Genomic DNA, 22618 nt, shown 5'->3' on the forward strand with positions numbered 1-22618 from the left:
AACTTCTCCCTAACTCACTAACTGCTCATGAACAGTCATACCATTAGCTAAATGAAGAACCAAAGACATTTCCAGTCACATAATTTATGAAGCCAGTGTAGACTTTGTTTGAAAACCAGATACATATGAAACTTTTTTTCCCAAGGTGTGTTAAAACAAGCTTGTTGACTTGCTTCTTTTCAAACCCAGATGTTGGCAACTTTTTAAGCAGAAAAAGGCCCGCTAATTTCTCCACCTACTGCTGGAGGCTGCTACACAACCTCAGCATGTTACAGAGCAGAAAAGGCAGGATTTCTGAAGGGAGCAGGAAGAGTAGATATGAAAAAGCCCACCACCATTTAAGCAAGCAATTTGTTCAGAAAACATTTTGCATGCCAGATACAAGCAAGCCAGTTAACACAACTGTTCTCTTTCCTCTCCAACCATAACCAGTCAGAAGCCACTGAAAAGAGATAGGTGGTTTCTTCTTAAATAAAAAACCTTGAAGCTACACTTCACACAGCCACTGTCTGTAAGAAGAAACATCACCAATTTCATAACACTTCTAATGGAGGATTTACCCTTTTCAAAGTGTAAAAATTAAAAGTCAATAACTAGACTGAGCAAAAACTGCTATAAGTCTATTTCAAACCAAGTACAAGCGATGACACTTCAGTTTGCACCAAGAGGATTAAATCTGCATGTGTGGATAAACAGTTAATATAGGCTTTTTACTTATGCATGTACACCACTCCTCTTTTACAGAAGCAGGGAATATGTTTTACATGGATAAATCTTGAAGGCCAGTAGAGAATAAGCTTTTAGATATATACATTTCTAGATCAGCAACTGCAATGGTAGACATGTTGACAAGCAAAGATCAATGTACAGCTTGATATTCTTTGAGGCTTCTCATTTCAAACCTAAAGCTAAGCTGCCACACGAAGAGTTACAGAGGAGCAGAACCACAGCGTGTGGTGGAGACCTGTTTTCACAAAAACTGGGAAGCAGAGGAGCCTGGTGGTGTTCAGCTCTTACCCACTCAGCATGACAGAGCAGGACTGGTGAGCAGGGCTCTCCCCACATCTGCTCCCAGGCCTTTCTTTGGGCTCGGGGAGAGCAGCCCTGTTTGTTCTGTAAGCAGAATGCTAATTGCTGCGGCTCTCGGCATGCCAACACTCTCACACACAAAGCTCGCCAGCCACACCACAGAAAACACAGACTTGGAAATTCAGAGGAGTTCAAATCTCCCTTTCTTCCCTGGCTGAAACTTAACAGCTCTGGAAGGAAGCCAGGGGGGGAAGGAACAGGAGTTGAGAGAGCAGAGAGCCCATAACCCAGAGAGACAGCATCATTCATGACATGAAAAGACGCCTGTAAAATTTTCCATCTGGCTTACTGTTTGCATTATAATTTTTCCAACTGCATCATGAATAACTCTTATGTTTAGTCTTTGATGGAGGACAGTTCTGGTCACTCTCAAATGGTCGGTGGAGCAATGTGTAAATCTAATAAAAACGCAAAGGCATTCAAAAAAAAGTTCCTAACAATATTTCCAAATTTAACAAAAATATACAGTACATGGAGGGCATAGTAACCTAATAGACTTAGAAAACAATCAAAGGAGGAGGAATGCCGAAGATAACTAATTGCACCCATCTTTATGCCAAAAGTTCACATCTGAGTTATGATAAGCAGTAACAAAAATACCGGTTATTTGGCAGCAATGTAGTTTGGAAACTCAGTTCTTCTGCTGATGAACAAATGCCTACTTCTCAAAAAACCAGCAGCACATTCTCCTGTTTGGCTACATGCTTTTATTTTGGTGTTCGTCATACGAATAATGCTTGCCAACAGTCACTAACACCATCACCCAATCAATTCCTCAGAAAGCTGGTATCTTATATAGGCACAAATAACCACACATGCCAACAAGATGCAATCAGTAAACCCTGAAAGAAGTTTCTGCTTTTGCTAACAATCTCACAATTTTTACCTCCCAATGGTCCTAAAAATGGCAATTTGTTTAAAAAGACTGAAGAAAAATCCAACAAAGAAAATGCTTTAAAGTGATATATTTACTCAAGGACACCTGCCTAGGCTGCCTAACCCCAAGCCAAAAACATATCTCATACTACTGCAAAACTAAACTTTTCCTAATTTGCTCCAGTACAGATGAAATTCACATTTGTTAGTTCCATTGAGTCACTGGAGAAAAGCACTCCTAAACCACTAAAGGGAGAAAGGAGTCCTAATGTTAAGACCCAGCTCCCAGCAAAGCTTTCTCTCAGGATTACTACACTGTGCCTTGACTAGGTCCTGATTTCTTCAGTTCTCAGAAAATTTTGCTTGTCTTTTGAGAGTACTTATTGTTTAGTGTCTGTTAGTTGCAACTATGCATTTCTTTGTAGTCACCTAAAATGCCACTCTTTGTCATTGCTGAAAAAACTAACAAAAGCAGAAAAGTCAGGTTTACAAGTAGCAACATATGAAAAACATCCTTACTTTAAATAGGTGCCTGAAAAGACACTTTTAATGTGCCTGCCCAGCTCCTCACAACTTGGCAGAATTAAATAGGTCATGCAAATGGGTCACACTGCAATGGCAAGGATCTCAGGGTGGCCAGCAGCCATGCCTCAGCCAACAGAGTGGTGTCTTTCACAGAGGTCTCAGAAGACACATGACCAGAATTTGGTCTCTCTGGCATCCCCTACAAGGCACTATCACATAATATCCTCAATACATTAAATGGAGATGATACTGCCTTTCTCTCAGCTGTTACTTTCTGCAGCTACAGTGCTGGAGAGAATTGGTCACTTGGTCAGCACATCGTTTCCTACATCCCCACAGGACCTGCACCTGTCTCATGCTGGCTCCTCTTGGTTTGAATCCACACTATTGTACCACCAAAAATCTTCTGGCTTTTATCCTTCATATACATAGAGGGAGAACAAGCTGATAGGCTAGAGTTAAATTTATTTTGCAAATTTTCTCTAATATTTTAATATGTAAAATCTTATGTTCATAAATACATACATTTATAGATCTCTATAAATTATAAATCTGTAATCTATAGATATCACAAACAGCTATACAATTTTATTTATGCTTTATCTATAAAATTACAGGAAGTCTAAACAGACTGCATACAGTAGACAAATGCTTTAGTGTGGTGACAGACAAAGGACACAAACACAGGATAGGTTAAATCCCAACCCTTTTCTGCTTGCCTCACCAGAGCCCTGACAGTTACTGGTAGATCAGCACTATAAGCAATATCATTTACTTGTAAGTATACAAACCCAAAAATTATAAATGTAAATGTTTCATTATACTGAATTTCGGAAACAAAAAATTAATCAACACACAGAACTGCAAACTCCCAGGCAAAGCCAGCCATGAACCAGTAAGAAGGGTCATGGGCAGATAAGGGTGTAGAGCACTGACTCCCTGAGAACTTAGTCAGAAGCATGCATGGGTGGGAAGGGAAAAATGCTACTACTCTCACAGCTGCATCTCAACACTATCAACTTTTCATCCTTTCTGGTGTGTAATGTAACAGACTCACCTCTACAAAATCACTTAGCCAGGACAATCACCTGAAGATAATGCAGAGGGAGTGGGCGCAGGATGGGTTACACCTTAATGAAGGTGGAGGGAGGGAATAAGGGAGGGGCAGAAAAATATAACACACTGCTCACTTGCAATTTTTTTTTTGTTTTAACTTGCATGTTATAAATATGAAAAATGTTCACTGTATAATGAATATTAAGTAATTTAAGTAGTATAAGTATGTTAAGTGTATAAGTATATTAAGTAATTTTCCTCACACACAAAATGGAGCACAAAATCCTGAACCCTATTAAAAAAAAAAAAAGCAGAAATTGGCAGTTGAGTAGGACAGACACCCTGGAAAGCCACCCCAAATTCACACAGTAGCACTGCCAACACACAAGATAGTTCAAGCTGGCGAGAATCAAATATTCACAGCAGGCAAATTCTCTCCATAGGATCTGCTGATCAGATGCAATGGCAAACAGCTTGAATTTGGCCCACTTCCATTCCTTTTATCCGCCACAATGCACACAAAACAGTCTCACTGTATTCGCACTGCAAATCAGTCCTACAGCTTATCACTGTGGAGCCATCGTTTGTCAGATATGCTGTTGCATGGCCCGGATGAGATATTCAGATAAACTTGGGGAAAATAAAAGCAAGCCAAGCTGTATGCCTGCACAGAACACTGAATAAAATGCCAAATACATGCCACTTCTGCAAACTGGAGATATTATTAGCTGCCAGTAGCACTGATCTGTTTTGCAGGACAGCTGCAGACAAATAGGTGGTGTTTTTAATTTCTGGAATGCTGATATTTTCCCTACTCCAGAATAAATTAGAAGATTTCTAAAATTAAAAGAAAAAATAAAATTTCCAAACTGCTTTTCTGAGCAGTTTCCAATGCAGACTCTTAATAGCCTTTTGTTTGCTCTCAACATTTCTTCCTAATTCCCTTATTTTTCCATTTTATGTAAGTAATTAGTGGTGATAATTTATCTGTGTAAAAGCAGTGGATCTTGCCTGATTCACAGGTTCATAGAAATACTGAAATATTCAGTTCAAGTCCACCAGGAAAAACCTTCAATAAGAAAGGCTGGAAACTTTATATATATCTCTATCTATATACACATATATATATCTATATCTAAACATACATACATATGTAGGTATGTATGCATGTATGTGTTACTATTTCTCCAATATGCTTTTCTGTATATATTTAACTATACACATATGTTTAACAATATATGAGTGTGTGTGTGTATGAGTGTGTGTGTGTGTTACTGTTCATCCAATATGCTTTACTGTATATATATAATAAAACTACACAGAAGATTGTTTTCTGTGGCAGACTCCAAAAAAGTAGATTTGGAAAGAAATCAATCTTAGTTAAGACACATTCACTTAGAAGCTGAGGATGGTTAATCTCCAGAAGAGGAAGGCTGACAGCACTCCAGAACTGAAGGCAGCCCCCCAGAACAGCAAGCGGAGACAGGGCTGCTTACACCCCAAAAGAATTGTGGCACACAGCAGCCTCACCCGCGAAAATTAAACGCCAGTGGGAAAAAAGCCCAGAAAGAGCTGATCCCTGGGAGCAGGGAGGGCAAGCAGGACTTACCAGCCCGCCAGCCGGAGCGATGCTCGCCTCCCCAGGGCCCCGCGGCGGGGCTGCAGCGGGCCGGGCGGCAGCGCAGCCCGCGACTCCACCCAGCGCAGCGGCGCTCAGCGGCAGCCGCCCGGGCGCACCGCGGGGGCGGAATGGGAGCGCAGCGGTCACCGCGCCTGGGATCGTGGGAGCCGCGAAGCGAAGAGGCAGGTCCAGAGAACAAACACCGCGATGATCAGAGTGAACCGGGAAGAGCAGGGCACAGCAGGCGGGCACGGCACTGCCCGGCTCCACAGGCAGAGCCTTCCAGCGTGCCCGCTTTCTTGTCAAAAAAGCAAAAAACACTTTCAAGATGGTGTGAAGAAATGGGGCCGTTGGTACCATTCTTCAACTGCACAAAACACACCAGAAATCCCAGACGTGGCTCTAAGTAACCTTCAGGTAAAATCTGTCTGCCTGAAGATAAAACCATAGAATCATAAAATCATCAAGACTGGAAGAGAACTTCCAGGTCATCCAGTCCATCCATCTACCCAGCACTGCCCATGCAACCCTTGAACCACTAAACAACATCACCCAGCGCCAGATCCAGATCCCTCTTGAACACTTCCAGGGATGTGACTCCATCACATCTATGGGCAACCTATTCAATACCTGATCATCCTACAGGGATTTTTTTTTCCTGACACCTGAAATCTGTATTTCAGGTATCAGAAATCTGAAATTTCTGAATCTTCCCTGTCTCAGCTTAAAGTCATTTCCTCTAGTCTTCTCACTGTAGGCATGGCAGAAGAGACCAGCCCCCATCTCACTACAAGCTCCTTTCCAGTTCTTATAGAGAGCAATGAGATCCACCCTGAGCCTCCTCCAGGCTAAACAACCCCAGCTCTCTCTGGGTGGCTCAGTACCTGACCCCAAAGATAGATTGGCTGGAAGTGCCAAGGCACTTAGATCCTGCTGCTCCCAACCAGGCTCACTAGGGCAAAAACCTGCAAGTACCTAGAGCAAGAAGATAGTGCACAGCTTTGATGCTACAACTTTACACTACTTTGATTGTATAAAAACTTATTTTTCTTCAATAATGTGAATTATAGCTGGGCAAAGGAGAGAACATGAGCAAGAGCAGCCTTCAACTCTACAGGCAAAAGCAAACCACAGGAGGGTGGGAGGGGTGCACACAGCACGAGCACAAGCCTGACCCTATGACTTCATTAGTTAAATAGGTCCTGATATTACCCCTTCCTCCATCAGGTCATTATCCCCGAAGGCACAAGTAAAACATTTAAACAAATGGGGGCTCAGTCAACATCCATGTCTTTAGGGGAGAGAGCAGATGATGATCAGATGATGTGAACTCCCTCAGATTTGCCAAACCCAAGATACACCCTGAGTAAGATGGCTTTGTTTACAACACTGAAGACAGAACACAGGCAGGCAGGGGGGAAAAGCCCAAAGCATTTCCAGGCTGTTCACTGGCTCTGATGCTGATGAAATCATGGCCAGATGTCAACCAGATGTTAGACTTCACCAGGTCTCGAAGAGGGGGTGCCTATCTGATGCCATATTCTATGGTAACAGCCACGCTATGGCCAAGGAAGAGGATAACATTTCCTTTCCACTCCCTCTCTGCAGCTCATTCTCTCAGCTTTTTAGTACCAGATGACAGCATTCAGCTTCTGAGGGATTGGGTATCAGTTTTATGACTTCTTCTGTTACCCACTTTTTTTTTTTTTTTTTTTTTTTTTTTTTTTGTGAATAAAGCTCATGAAGAGCAGGGTTAAAAACAAGCTCTCATACAGTGAATTGTAGCCAAGTACTCCTAGAAGCCATTGGGAATTCACCTAGTAAATCAAGAGCCATATGAGTAAAACACCAAAACAACAAAAAAGTAAGGCATGGTTCCTTTTGCTGTGATGGAAAGGACTGTTATTTATCTCATTCTGCCATCTTGGTTGGGCTATCAAGTGGGTCAATACAAAAGTTATGTCAGAGTGGGTTGGGGAAAGAGTTACAAAGGAGACAAGAATGAAAGAAACATCACAACATGATGCTCTGAGGGCAGCTTGAGCTCCCATCTTATCCATCCTCCTGGCAGTAGTTGTGCTCTCTGTCTGAAGGAGAGGAAGAAAGGTCCTGAAGACAAATTTGACCTTTATTTGCACTCACATTCTGAGTGCAGGAGTATGACTAACCTAAACACAGATTTCAAGGGTTTCAAACCTAAAACCACAGCTAGTGCCACAATAGCTCCCTCTGGACATCCTCTTGGAGAAACTGGACACTTTCCTTTCTCAGCACATCCCTGCAGCTGCTGTCCCCACAAATGAGCACCATAGCAAAATATAAAAATGGGCAAGAAATTCACAACTAAGGGGAACATGATGTTTCCTAAGTCTGGTTTATTTGTGTGTTATTATCCAGACCCAGCGAAGTGATAAGGGAAGTACAGAGTCTGACTACGCATTTATAAGAACACAAGACAAACTGCTTAAAGAAAACAAAAATACATAAACTTTAAATCTAGAGTTGTAAGTCATAAGAACCACTACACCAGATACTGTAAAAACAAAATTTAAGTAAAGGAGAACACCAAAGAAATTAACCTGAGCATTAAATATGGAGAGTATTTTTTTTTTACTAGACAATGTTAAAGCTTATCAGTCTGGATACAAAAAAAAAAAAAACAAACAAAAAAACCATAGATAAATAAAGTGGAATTACCTCATGAGCAATATGCCCAAAAGGTACAGCCCTAGGGTAGTCCAAAGTAACACCACAAATAGCTTAATCACCAACACAAGTCCTTCATGTGTTACATATGGTCATCAACTAAAACCAAGCACTGTTGAATAAACCTGTGCCTTTCCAGATTGCTGTCAGGGCAATTGTGGGTTAAGCCATGGCACAATAGATACTTTTTAAAAACTATTTATGTGTTCCTGCTAAGAGAGGTACGTTGGTGGTAAAGATGATTACCAGTGCAAAGCAAATTTATGTGCTAAGATTGAATCTGTGTTTTCCTTAATTATACTAGCAGGTCTACAAAAGATAATACGTTTTTTTCACATAATCTGCCTTCTTTTCTCTGCCTGCAGAGTCCAAGCTTCACAGGATCCCTTTGATCACATTTGATATCCCAGGGTACTGATACCCAACGCCTGCTTTCTATATTTTGACTTGACTGTAGAGAAAATAACCTCATTTTCCAGGAAGAGCAGTGTTGACTATTCAAGGGACCCAGCTCCAGGAAACCATCAGATTCAACTTGCAAAAGGACCTTTGGGACGGAGTGGATCTTGCAGAGAAGAAAATGAGGAAAAATGCTGTGGATCATGAGCTGTCCACCTGAAAAGGTGTGTCTGAGTGTATTATTAATTAATTATCTGACCAGCATCATCTATAACAAACCAGTACATGTAATGCAAAGCATAATCAGTGCATCTGCATGCAGCTTCAGAGATTACTATCTGAAAAAATACTTCTCAACCTCTGATCACTACAGACTGCTTTTAGTTTTTCCCTCTCACTACATCCAAAGCAGATGGCAAGGACAAAAAAATAAAGGAAACAAAAATGAGCAATAATGAGAATTATACCTAATGCTTTTCTGATACACAAGAATCTGATTAATTAGCAGCACAAAACTGTATTGGAGGTAGAGCCTCAATTCTTGCCTTCCTCATGTCATTTATCAGCTGTCTTCCCAATCAGGCCCAGGAGCAGATATCATCCCAGTTGTATAATCCCCCAAATATATAGAATTTTAATGAAAATACGTGCATGATGAGCATAATCTGAAGTTTTGTGACATCCAGCTGTATTGAACCAGCTGAGTATTCAGGGCCAGAGAACAGCTGAAATTTTCTAAAGTTTATTTTTAAGGTTTGAAACTGTAAAGCTACAAAAGAAATTGGTATCAAAAATTAAAATCAATATTACATCAAACCTCTAAAACTGGACGTATGACCACCACCTGGCAGCCTCATAAAACTTTTTCTAATTGCAATAACAACTCACTTCCAGCATGACTAATTTCTTGCCACTCTTCTTCTACACAGTACGTTCCCTTTTGCTTGGTATATTAATTAATGCTATCTTCCATTTAAAGCCAGAAAATTGTAACACTTGTCAGTAGTCAGACTACAGGGATCAGGACACTCTGCATCCCGAGCTGTTGGAGGGCCTCTTCATCCCTCTGTCCAAGTTCAACTGCTGTAGGTGGGCCTCAAAAGATGCAAGAAAGCTGCTTATGGGGGCCAGGGGCCTGGCAGTAGCTGTTAAAATCAGACCAAATCTCTATTCCCCAAGGCAAACAGCAAAATAGAGAAACCGCCAAGGAGCACTCATTCCTGTTCAGTTCGTGACCTCTGCAAAAAAAGCAACAAATTCCACTTCTCCTTTCAAACTAAACATCTAGTCTTTATTGCCAAGGAATATGTTTTAATAATCTGTGGTGTTCAAGGTTTGATAAACATCAGAAATCTTTTTGCTGCTGTTACATGATACCTGACATATATTTTCCCCCTACTCACTGCTTAGTATTTTCATGCCAACATTAAATAAAATATACTGGACTTCTTTAATGTACAGGTTGGGATCTCCTTGAAAACACTTCTAAAAGAAGCTGTTCAAGTCCAAAAACCACAATTTTTTTTTAATTGGCTTTTTCTACTGAATGAAGTTCCAGCACATTCCCCATGAAAAACCTGCCTTATTGTTTTTACTTACACTTAAAAAAATAAATAGAAAGCTTTCATATTTAGGTGTCTAGAATTACTTTGGCGAGGAAAAGGAAGGTGAAGAAAATGAACAATTTTCTATTTTCTGCAAGTGAATTTTACAAACAATCAAAATATCTGTGCAAAAATATGCTAACTAAATCACTGCTCATTTGTAACTTTGACCATATATAATATAACAGCTTGAATTACTGAATACCGCAATACTACATCCCTGTATCTGTTGTTTCTTTTCCAGATTTGAAAACATATATTTGGTGTCTAGATGTCATGGCCACAATTGTCAGTGATCTTGAATATCTCCAGCTTTGGTGGGTTTTTTTTATGGTAAATATTCATGGCAAGATGAGCTACCCAATAGTCTGGTGGTGATTTCTTTTCCATTCCTTTTCAACCATCAGTAAGGCAGTCTCTAGATATAGTTCAAGAAATAGCATGACTAATCCCAAAGCTATTGAGCTGCAAACCTAGATGGACTATGCAGAACAGCCTACTTAAATCACTTAAATTGCTACTGTTCATTAAGTCCATAGAGGTCATGCAAGCATGCCTTTCAAGAGCCATTTGGAAATCAGGATTCATGGATTACATCTGGATGCCAGTGTAATTTGCAGTTGCAAGAACTAAGCTTTCAGGAAGAATAAAACATAGTACAATAATATACTGTATTTAAGAAGCAGAATTTCCATAAATTAGTGGGCATAAAAACAATGATTAAAGCAAGAGAGAAAGAACGGAACACTTCTTTAATGTTGTGTATTCCTATTGCAAAGCTTTTTCCCAGGTTTTTCACAATGTCTTGGTTCTGGCTCCTCTGGACAGCAGAACGGAGGACAGGAAAGGATCTCTCCTCCCACAGGGCTGATATCCCTGTTCAGTTTTCTTCAACACGTTAGAGGTGCACTACTGCAACATCCTCCCTCCCCTCAGAATACACAAAGCAACAAGGGTTCATCACATGGATCACACGGGTCTTCAGAAACAGGAACCAAGCAGGGAAGATGGCAGAAATAGCTTGTCTCATTGGTGAAGGGAACAGAAAAGGGAAAGTAATTAGCTATCACTTGTAATTTATTCTTAAAACTTCAGTTTATACCCTACCCTTTGGCCTTGCCAGACTTGAGATAAACTTCTGTTTTTTAGAGGAAAAGAGCTAATCATGCTTATAATTCAACTTACCTGGGTATCACCCGTGGCTCCTGCTCACAACAGTCACAAATAAGGCCAGCTGAGATGTTAATGTAGCATCAAATAACAAGTTTGCAGCTCCTCACCTGCTACTTCTGAAAACCGTTTCCATTTAAAGCCACATAAAAAACTTAGTAAAACTTAGCTGATGAGACTATATAAAGGAAAATGTTAAATTTAAATGGTTTTTTCCTTTCCTCAACAAAGGGACAGGACTCCAAATTGATCAGAGAGAGGTATATCTAGACAGCAGAACCAGTTGAGTCCAGCATCACAGCATCATTAGGCCAGGCATCAAAGACAATGAAAGCAGCTGTGTTAGCTCCAGCACCAATAAGCAGCTGCCAGCAAATTAGCTGATTTAAAGCACTGCAGAGTCCCATTCCCCAGCCAGCTCACATCTCCAAACCACTCCCACAGACGCAGATTTCTGGAGAATGCAAATGTTACACATGGCTACCTAAAATCAGCTCAAGGCCAGGAGGACTTATTGGCTTTGGCAAGCACCTCTACACTGCCTTTCCTAGTGGCTGGGGAATATGCATCAGACACAGGACTGCCTTGCTTGAATGCACTGACCCAGCTGATGCTCAGCACTGTGCTGAAGCCAATCAACCCTTAAATCTGGAGAGCCTACTAAGAGCTACCTGGGGTTTACAAGGTCAACAGATGTAGCCCCATCCAAATACAGGGGATACAGAGCTATGCAACCACATTAGGTGATGCAGGAGCACTGCCCAGACTGCAGCACAGGAAGCCCACCCACCCAGGAGACACCAGACTGTGGTCACACATACCCTGCATACCCTTTGTGTACATGCCAGCCAGCCCAGAGCTGCACAGGGGCTTCAGAGTGCCTATGACTGCAGAGAGCCTGAAGAGCCAGCTAACACCTGAACAGCACCCACTTTCTGGGGCTTTTTGGCTACCTGGAAATCTCTACATGTGCTGTGCTGCACTGCTAAGCTATCTCATGCCTTTGGGCCTCTTGCTTTCAAATGGGAAAGCACTGGCATCAAGCTGCTCTCCTGCAAGACCCGTTTTGGCTGTCCTGAGCAAGGGTGATAGATGCCAAACCCAAGTAGGCTGTTCAGTGAGTTGCCCACACCCATACTACAGAGGTTATCCAGAGTTCTGCATTCTCTGGCATATCCTAAACTCCACCTTCCATTATCCTGAATAGAGTAGCTGACTGTTTTTCCTCTTATTTACTTCCCATCCTCAGTCTGGCATTTTTATTTCTTGAACTTGTAAAGTTACAGAAGACAAGAATATTTCTATGCCGCTCTAAAAAGAGAATAAATTATACTGAAAGCTATGATGGAGAATACTGACCACAATCATTGAAGTTCTTGGTGTGTCATTTGTTTGCATAATAGTTTGTATTAAGGTTTAAGTGCGGGATTTCTAGTATTGCTCATGAAATTTCAGCCAAATTAAATAGAATAAGCAAGGTGAACTACTCTTAGAAGATAAACTGCAAGAATTTTTGATGTAAGTATGAGAGCAGCAAGAACAGTCAGTTCTTCAAAAATATGTAAAGGTCTGGAATTCAAGGAGTTTCAGTTCTCTAGGATCATATTTTAGAAAGTAAATTTTAATCAGGATTGGGTGGCTCAAGAGATTGGGTAATAGTATTTAAAAAAGCAAGTGATTAATCTATGATCAACCAGAGGGTAAGGACTAAAGAGCATTTAAGGTCTCAAACACCCCTGGGAACTAGCCAACTTAGTCTAATACTGTGGGTGCTGACTCTAGGTAGATTTTGGATTTTCTCACGCACAGTCCTCACACTTATGAGTAGCCTCCTCTAAATTTCATTAGATCTATTCCATCATCCCCCCCAAAATTCTGCATTAGTTATGCCTATGAAATGCCAATGACAGATAGATAGTGAGTTTGCTGAAAACACTGTGCTGACAAATACTTTGTTTCTCTCTGTCCCTTTTAACTGCTTCTATGTGTGGTTTCTTAATTACAAACTCCTGAAGGCAGAGACTTGAGGTGCCATATAGCATAACAGGGAAGAGAAGACCCATATCAGCAAGTTGATACTTTGCAGGAAAACAGATTTTGGTCAGTGGTGACTGTATGATTGAAAGATCTGAGATGCTCAAAAATGGGGACCAGGCATGTCTGAAGATACAGCTCCTAAACTCCCCTCAAACTAATCATAATATCAGATTGAATTTTGCTCTTTGGGTTGTTTCAGATCAAATGAAAGAACAAGGAAAAACTGGTGCAATATTGCTGAAGATAAAACATCACCCATTCTAAAACAATTCTGCTAATACCTTGCTTACTCAAATTTTTCTTGGACTGCAGCAGTTCTCCAAGAGGATGTAATTATCTTGCTTCTTCCTTGCCTAAAATTCTAGTCTGCTGACATATCAGATTCCACCCAGTCACTATTCATCAGTGTAAAAATAAAATACATGCATGTACACCAATGGGTAAGATCATTCTAACCTGCATTCTCAAAAAATACAGAGCAAAACAAAACCCAACCTCCTATGACAAACTTTATGACTTTAAAAACTTTACTTTTTAATGTAAGTCTGTCACTAAACACTGACTTTATTTACAAATTTTATGTGTTCTTTTGGCCCACAACATTTATTTATGTACTTCTCTTTGCCTCTTTAGAGACTTTTGTAAGAGCTCTGACAGCACTTCCTGGGAACCATTCTGTTCTATTTACCAGTTTGTAACTAGTTTTGCCAATGATTGAGGCAATTCCTGCATTTGTTCATAATTTGTTTTCTGTAATATCAGAATATACATTGTTTCCAGTATATAGTATCAAGCCTGTAGTAGTAGTTATGAAATTTTTTTTAATCTGCTTGTATTTTCTTTGAAAAGAAGCAAACAGTACAACAGAATAGTGTATCTGTGTCTGATGCATTTAACACTCTCAGAACATCTCAAGTTATCCTTTTCATGCAGTTGCTATAGTTTAAGAAGCAACTGCTATCTGACCTCCTTAGGGGTTACAAGAGAAACTTACTGAAAGAAAACATCCAGGAACTGTACAAAAATAAAGGGGTTTTTCTGCTTCTGCATATGTCAAGTGAAAGTTGCATGAAGTACTTTTTAGCTCAGAAGTTGAGAGATTTTATTAGCTGGTGCTACTGACCTGTGCAGACAGTTTTCTGGCACAATTTTCACAACTTGTTTACAGTCTCACCTCAGTTATCTAAAACTTCGTGTTATCCCCACAAGGGTCAAATTCCTGACATGTATTAATTACACTAAAAATTGCCTTGGATTACTTGAAACCTCAAATAACTGAATCTATTCACTATCCTCCCTTTTCCCCTTTTAAATAACAGAGCACATACTGTATAGTGGTGCTAATACTTTGTGGCTGATCCCTGTAAGACCAGAAATTAATACATAAACGTCACACTTCTTATCTAGCAGGTCTGCCAGCTTTGGTCTGAAAACCAGGCTTGAGAGGCAGAGAGAATTTCTAGCATGGTCCTATTTCACTGTTGTGGGCTGCAGGACAGGAGGAGATAGGAAGGACAGGAAGGTTAAAACCAAAAAACCCCTGACCAGCATTCCTGATCCATGCACTGCTGGCCAAGGAAACAGACCTGCTTCATGGTTCAGCTGTCTTTAGTTGCCAGAATAACCTTGGATCCCTCCTGTAGTCAGCCAAAGACTGGGTGCTGCCTGCAAGGTAAGTCTATGTCCCACTGACACTTGAGCTTTTACAGTTGTGGTTATTGTGCTGCATCTTCTCATGCCCATCATCAGCACGTCAAGCCTGCAACTTGCCCCTGAAGGCACTCACAAGCAGCTTCACAGGAACCTCTAAAACTGCATTATATCTGGGCTTGAATGGAAAGATGATGCTGCGTGGACCTACTGACAGCTCAGGTAATTTAGCCAACAGCAGGCATTAGCTCTAAGAACCCTAATGCCGTTGCTAGGCAGGAGTGGTAAAGTTAGGATTGGTTTTGGAAAAAACAGCAAGACTCTTTCCAACCGAACTAGAAACAGTATTCAAAGGACAACAGCAACGAGGCAGCTTTTGTAAAGAAAAGGTATGAGAAATATCCAGGAACGCTTGGTAACACCCATGGGATTTGTTGGCTGTGCAGCCAAGCTACACAGCACCCAACCAACCCAACAGTTATAAAAGGCAAGCAGTAAAAGCGTCAGGAGCCTGGGCTATCACTTTAAGGCCTGAAATTTGTTGCCCCACAACAGGTGCAAGGGTGAGAATCACAATCTGGCACTCAGTCCAGCATGCCTCCCAACACACTAATATGACTTTGCAACATATTAAGTCAAGTAACATCTCTCTAGCATTAAAAGGAGACCAAATAATACCAACATTATGTCTAAAAATGAAAAGAAAGGAAAGGGGGAGGGGGGAAAGCATCATGTTTACCCCCAGCCTTTTAGGATAACACAAGCTTGGTTCTAAATTGTGCATGAGAACTAGTACAATTCAAAGGAGAAAAGCCGAGCTAATGAAATAGTGTAACAGAATGGACTGAAAAAAGCTGAGCTGAACTCAGTACACACTTGGATGCATGCACACATTTAGCAAGTTCAATACTCTCCCCTTGTTGAAAAGCCTCAAAAGAAAACTCCCTTTCACACATCATGCAGTAATAAATCAGCATGCACTATTGCCCCAAAGAAAAACAGACATTCGCTGTCCAAGTAACAGTGTTTCCCACATGAAGATGGGGAGGCAGAAACAAATACATGGCAATAGGGAAGACTTTAACAGAAGGACACCACTCCAAAGAGCTGAGGATTGCCTCTGTATTGCAATATTAATTTTCTAGACCATTAGTTATATTGCTTGTATATAAATGAATGTGCAATTCTCCTACTAAGCTGTGAGACAGATTTCCACATATCACAAGGTTTTTCAGCTTTCAAAAGGTTAATAGTTAATGGTTTTGATGTCCCTCAGTCAGCTAGTTCAGCCTACCACTGTATTTTCCACAAGCAATTAACTAAGCTGTTTCCTCTGCAGCATTAATTTTAACAGGTTTACAATAGTATCATTAGACCTCTGAACATTTGAGAGGAAACACATTACAATTGGAAAGGACCATGCCAAGCAGGAAGCAAGTGGCTTTAATCCAGGAGCACTGAGGAATGCAGAAGACAAGGAGAATTCAGTGTCAGATGTTTCAGCCTCTATGAACTCTTGACCACAGCACTAGACTACAGAATTTTACTGGGCTCTAAAACCAAAGAAATCACTGTGCACGGATCTTTAAGCACCAGTTTTCCATTAGTTTGCCTTTTTGCTTGTTTGCTTTAAGTCAGGGAAACAACTGCAATGTGATCTTTGGAGTGAGACACGTTCCATCATCTGCATTCAGCACGTAGGCTCCTGCTAGCAACATGCACATAATCTAAAATAAATCTACTTAAGAGTGCCCGGAAAGGTTTTCAGCATAGTAGCAGTACGAACAGTTGTTACCAGACATTAACTGCAACAGACTTCACCAAGTTGATTTGCAGCCAGGAAGGGGATTAGAGATAGCATTCTTCTGCCACCATCTTCAGCCCAGGGGCTGGGATCACAACAGACTGTTGTGCTTGCTCTCTTTTCACAAGAGAAGGTAAAGGAAGCTTGAGCTTCCCTGGACCATTTTGAGGTGGCCAATCTGTTGGTCTGACCACGCTGTGAAAACTGTTCCTGCTTGCTACTCAAGGACTTCTCAGATTAAGAGTTTTTGGGAAGGTGTCCTCTCTTTTCACACCTCCAGTGCTGCTGTTATCTGGTTATCAACATTGATCTATCTGTTCCCTGCAGCAGAGGCTACATGTCACTGAAAAAGATAGTTGGGGATCAGAGATGGTATTTATAGCACAGACCTACAGACTCCAACCTGTGAGAGGCTTTCCAGAATTAGGGAGTGAGAATACTACTAAGTATAATTTTAAACACAGACAACCTTTAAACCAAGGATTTAAGGTTCAGAGTTTCTCGGGTATCTGTGTCCTTTGCTTTTGGCCAATACCTTAAGGAGTGCATTTCTGTAGCTGCAGTTTCAGAACTATTTTAAACAGATAGAATGACACCTCTTTTCCCAACTTGGTGAGCCTCTTCCTTCCCTCCTGCCTGCATTTCTGCTCATGCTGTAAGATGAAGGGTATTGTTTAGCCATATCAGTTGCCCACTCCAGAGAATTTGAGGGCTAGTGCTGTCATTTGTAGGAAAGCTAAATTCAAAGTAGCTGAAAGCAACCATAACCTTAGATGTAGTTTTTCTTGCTCAGGACAAAAGCTGATACTTATTTAGCTTCAAGACATGGATAGCTGTAGCTCTGCATATTTTATGTGTGTTGGCCTAAACACTTGCAGTACACCAGCTCAGTGCTTCTTTTTATATCCTCATCGCAAACCAATCAATTTTGCAACAGAAGACACACAAAAATTGCAGGTGCCTGGGTACAACTGCAAGAGTGCCACATTCATCACAGGACACAGGAACACTTTCACAGACTCAGGGCATCCAACTCCTTCACTGAAAACTCCTGAAGATGGTACATGTCTAAGAGCACATGGTATTTGCCCAACTATTAAGAGAAGTCATAAGCTACAACAGTGGTATTTGTTTTGAAGGGTATAAATCATTGCTTAGGAGGCTCTTTTTTCCTAAGACAGCAGCTCAAGGAAGGCACTGATCCTTCTCTTCATTTAATGCAAACTTAAGCTACGTGGCAAATGACCTTTTGTTTGTTAAACTATTATTTTTTCTGATACTTACAGATACTTGGACATTATTCTTCAAAAGCCTGCCATTTCTGAAAAACTCACTCAACCAGTGTCATTAAACCAACAAAATGCATGTCACAGCTGAACTTGCAGAAGTACTCTAGCTCTGAAAACAAATCTAACAATTATTCCCTTGGGCAACCTACATTTTTCACAGGTACAAAATGAGCTCCTCCTGAAACCAGTTGCCCTCCCCAGCCCAGTGAAAGACTCTGTCATTTATAGTAAAGGTTAATGCCGTGATAAGGGCAGGTTTACATTTCAGCTGCCTAGCATTATTGCTTCAGCAGCAGCAGCACCAGTGTTTTTCTTTTTGCTCTTTTCAAATGTTATCCCTGGAATCCTTCAGTTTATGAAACTTCCTAAGTAAAAAAAAAAAGTAAACAATCATTACCATATTTTATAAATAACATCTTTGAAAAGTCACTTGACAGCCTGAAACAGGTAGACTCTTTGCTTTTAATCAAACACTTTTTTCTAAAGCATGCTAAGGCTGGGCAAGAAAACGGTGTCTCCATACAGCAAAAAAACACTCAAAAAAGGAGATCCTCTACAGTGACCATCCTCTCCTGGTTTTAACACAGAAAAGGTTCCCCTTACCTCTAAATTTGCACATTAACATTCTAAATTATTCAGTATGAATATAGCTAATTATAAACCTACTGATTAAACTCACAGTTGTTGGGAGAGCAGTCTAAAATAAGACTGTGAATGACATAGGAATGCTTCTGATATTTTTGTAACTGTTATTTATTATTTGTATTAACATACTGTCTAGGAGTCCTGGCCATGGAGCAGGACACATGGGGTGAGGTGTTAGACAAAAACAGACTAGCAGATGATCCTTGCCACAAAGAACTTACACATATTATTAGCATTTGGCCAAACCAAGTCCTGACATTCTCAGCAGCAGAGCTCAGCAGGCTCAGGGCACAACTTAAGCTGACTGTGAAAATGCTGCACCTTTGAATCCTAGCCAGTCTAGTTTGGGAAGGGATCTCAACAATATGACAAAGTTTGCATATGTCCACAGCAGCTGTGGATCACAGCCATCCTGTACATGTTTTCTGCAAACATTTACCCATCTTGGCTGTCCTGACCCAACAAGGAAAAAAAAATGCTCAGGGCACCCTGGGTCCTGAGAGACTTCAGCTTATAACAAGGGACAAAATCCTGGACACTGGCAGAAAGGGCCAGTATCCTTAGCATGACAAGGAGTGGTCCCAGCCAATTAACAGTTTAGCTTATTGAGTGCACTTGTAAGCACTCCAGCCAAGGAAGCATCTAGAAGAAGGGACTTTACAGTCAGCAGTGAGATTGGTCTGCCAAAGTCCTGGCTGAGTTCTGGTTGGGGCCAATAGTGCAGAAAGCACACAAAAACCTGTGAGGGATCAGTAAGGGACAGTTTGGAAACAAGCAAGGTTCTCCTCTTCAAGTTTCACCTCCAGCCATCATAAACACAACACTGCAGGTGTTAGCTGAAGAAAGAAATGATCACTTGTGGATGTTAGGGACAACTCATGAGCCATACAAAGATGGTGAACATGAAGACTACTAGGAGTTGGCTGAATTCACTTCTCTGGGGGTGTTACAGCTGGTGTGTGTTACAGCTAAATGCAGCTCAGACAATCACCAACAAATAAATCAGGTGGGGTCATTTACATCCATTTGTTTTGTTTGTTTGTGTTTCTATAGTTCATACCTTTTATTAATTTCATTTTATTTCAGCCTCTCTTGCATCCACACATCAGATTATAGTACAGGCTTGGAAGCCATGCAACATAGGCTGAACCCAAGTGCAGCAGTGGAATATATCTCCAGCACATTAGCTGTCAGATCAGTGATTAGTTTCCAGCATCATATGTTTGAGAGTTTTGGAACCAAACCCAACACACCAGAGTAAGCACACCCATTTCAAACAATAAAATAATAAATGACATGCCAGCATTGTATTTTACATTTGTCTCACTAGTTTAAATGGGAAGAGAACAATGCTTTCTGGACAGCATTTTTTTGGTTAATTGGAAGCAGAAAAAACCTTAAATCCAGTTTAAAAAAGAAAAACAGCTGAATTTCCATATGAAGTTTTAGTTTTTATTTGTTTGCATTTCATTTTCCCCCCAATACTACTTTCTCTGTGCTTCCTGCCAAATTTGAATTAATGGCTGTTTTCCTTTTGTGTGGTGGTTTAACCATAGCTTCACTGGAGATTGTTTCACACAGACTCTGTTTACAAACAACGTGGTTAAGAAACACCTGTTAGTTTGCTTTTGTATTCTTTGTGTAACTTAGAAATGTTTATGAATACAACATACAGCTAAATTCAGTAAACCAGAATTTTGTAAGGTAACTCTGTCCAACTCAGATGACACCCAAACAAATAGGCAGGAAAATCGAAATGAAAAATCAATTTGAAGGCAGTCTATAAATCTAGGGGAGTAAAAAAAAACAAACACAAAGTGTACAATAATAACCATTAATTTTTTTAAGGATAGTCTTGCTTTAGTGAAGAGATTCAATATACGTTTCAGTATGTGATGAGCCAAAGCACACTGTGCTGCTCTGAACCACTGGCAAGACCTTAAATATTGCATTAGTCAAATATTCAGATTTCAGAACTGAAAGCAGGCACAAAAGGTGTAGAGAAACCAATTACTATTTAGCAAGGAAAATCCACAGAGAATGGTTTGCACAGTATTTTGCTATGCTGTTGACACTGTTTTCTGTCAACATTCACAAAAATGCTTTTGGGATGTGAGTGCCAAGAACTTATTGTTTTTAGATAGTCAGGAAATTTTGCTTCTGTTTACTTCACATGCACCACAACTTACACAGCAAGACTTTTTTAATGAATACAATTGTGCTGGGAAAGGAATATATTCAGCAGAGAGCAGTATTACAAAACAAGGAAACAGAAATTATCATATATTATGAATCTATATATTACAATAGGAGCAGGGTCTTTCCAGAAAGTACCAGAATTAAAGGGAGAGTAATAAATTTAAAAGAAAAAACAAGAAGATAATTTTTTAAGAAAAATATTAGTAACAAGGAAGTATAAATGAAAAGAATGATAAAAATAATGCCCATCTGTTAAAGTTATGTGTATTTCTCTATCTTTGCTGATTATTTTCAACTATGCGAAACATACTATACTTTATTTGGATCTTGTAATTTTATTTTGAGGTTCATGCCTGCATGAAGAAACAAGATTTCATTCCCTGAATTTAATTAGTAGCACAAACTCCTGAAAGCTAACAGAATAATGAAATTTCTTTGAAATAACATATAACATTAAAAACCCCCAAACCTGTTATTTATGCAATATTACAGCATTTGTGCAAACTACGAGCACTAGCAGACAGGTAGCTGTTCTTAATAAGGGTAATAGCAAGTTCCCAGAGAACACTTTGCCAAGAGAAACTTCCTAGGAAAATAATGAGAGAAAAAAAAACCAACCTTGTTTTCAAAGGAACAAGCTTTCTTAAGCAGTACATTTCGGTTCTGCTCATCTTGGTGCAATAACCATGCAACCACGTGATTTTGAAGATCTATTTATTCCAGTTCTATATCATACTTATGTCACAAAGTTAAGGACCCTAAACAAATTGAAAACTGGATGCCACAGTAAACAGATTTTTATTCAGTAGTGCTGGAACATGAGCCAAGATCCAAGCTAAAGTTCATCTCTCCATCTTTGTCTTGACTACTTCCTACTATTGTATGTGAGAATCGTTCACACAGCCTCTGAAGTATGTGTCTGAGCTCCTGTGGGGATTGTTCAAGGAACTGAAGTAATGCTACAAACTCCCCTAAACCCTGTTAAACAAAAGATAAGGCAGAAGTCTTTTCTTTTCTCACACAGTGACATTATTCAGGGACAGGAAGCAAAAGTTAGAATCTTTCTAAGGGAAAAAAAAGTGGTTAGCATTATAGAGCAAAGCTTATCTATGGTGATGCTGGTAATTTTTTATGGAACAGATAATAAGGTATAGATGTACAAAACTGTAATTAGTAGAAACCTTAAAAATTAGTTGTATTCACTATGAATGTCATACAAAATGAAAGAAACCAACAGCAATTCACTAAAAAAATTGCTGGTTGTGTAAAAATCACTTAATTATACTCATTGTACTCTAACAATCTATCCTTTTAAGTCTTCTGCACCTCCAGATGGTTTTTTAATTAATAACTCAGCCAAAATACTTCTCCAGCCTTCTACAATTAAATACACGAAATGATGCTGCTGGAAAGCTGATAGTCTTAGAACAAAGATGCTCAGTATCAATTTCTCACATGAGAAAATTTCTTCCGGCAACAAAGCTTTTAGTAAAGCCTGTTACTTCTACCTAGGCCTAATATGTTCTTTGAATGCTTTGTGAATTTGCTTTTTGGTGGAAGCATTAGCTTTTGGGATTGATGAATACTGAACAAGAATGAGAAAACATTTCATCAAATTTAATACTGTAAGTCTGCATACCAAACCAGTGGTCCTACATTTTCTTTCATTAAAGCAATGCATCACTTCTGCTGTGATAACAGAATCAGTCGGCACTTCTGGAGATCAAAGCAAATTACAAACAAGCCTGCTAAGCTGAACATATGTAATTCTATATGCAATGCTGCATACAATCTACATCCTGACTTAGACTTGCAACTAGACAAAGATCATCTTTGTGTATTTACATGGCCTTGTGTTTAGTATGATGGTGTTCAGATCCTTGAGTTCTTGCTTTAACACCACAGCACTGCAACCAATAAATTTTACTGAAATGATTGGTGTTCTGGT

At 40.0% G+C, this 22618-nt stretch overlaps 1 protein-coding gene across 13 annotated transcripts in view; it reads right to left on the reverse strand.

Annotated features, from left to right (window-relative positions):
- LIMCH1 (LIM and calponin homology domains 1) overlaps nt 1-22618 on the reverse strand; it is a 179224-nt gene that overhangs the window by 75774 nt on the left and 80832 nt on the right. Inside the window, exon 1 of one of the 13 annotated variants that reach the window (XM_085059081.1) lies at nt 21289-21375. The exons of the other annotated variants lie outside the window; for them this stretch is intronic. The gene's annotated coding sequence lies outside the window, so the exon portion shown is untranslated. Of the gene's footprint in view, nt 1-21288; nt 21376-22618 lie in introns of those variants that run through there. 13 annotated transcript variants of the gene reach the window in all.

This window comes from Lichenostomus cassidix, chromosome 4, assembly GCF_008360975.1.
Source record: "Lichenostomus cassidix isolate B80296 chromosome 4, HeHo_3.0, whole genome shotgun sequence".
In the NCBI taxonomy this organism is placed as follows: domain Eukaryota; kingdom Metazoa; phylum Chordata; class Aves; order Passeriformes; family Meliphagidae; genus Lichenostomus; species Lichenostomus cassidix.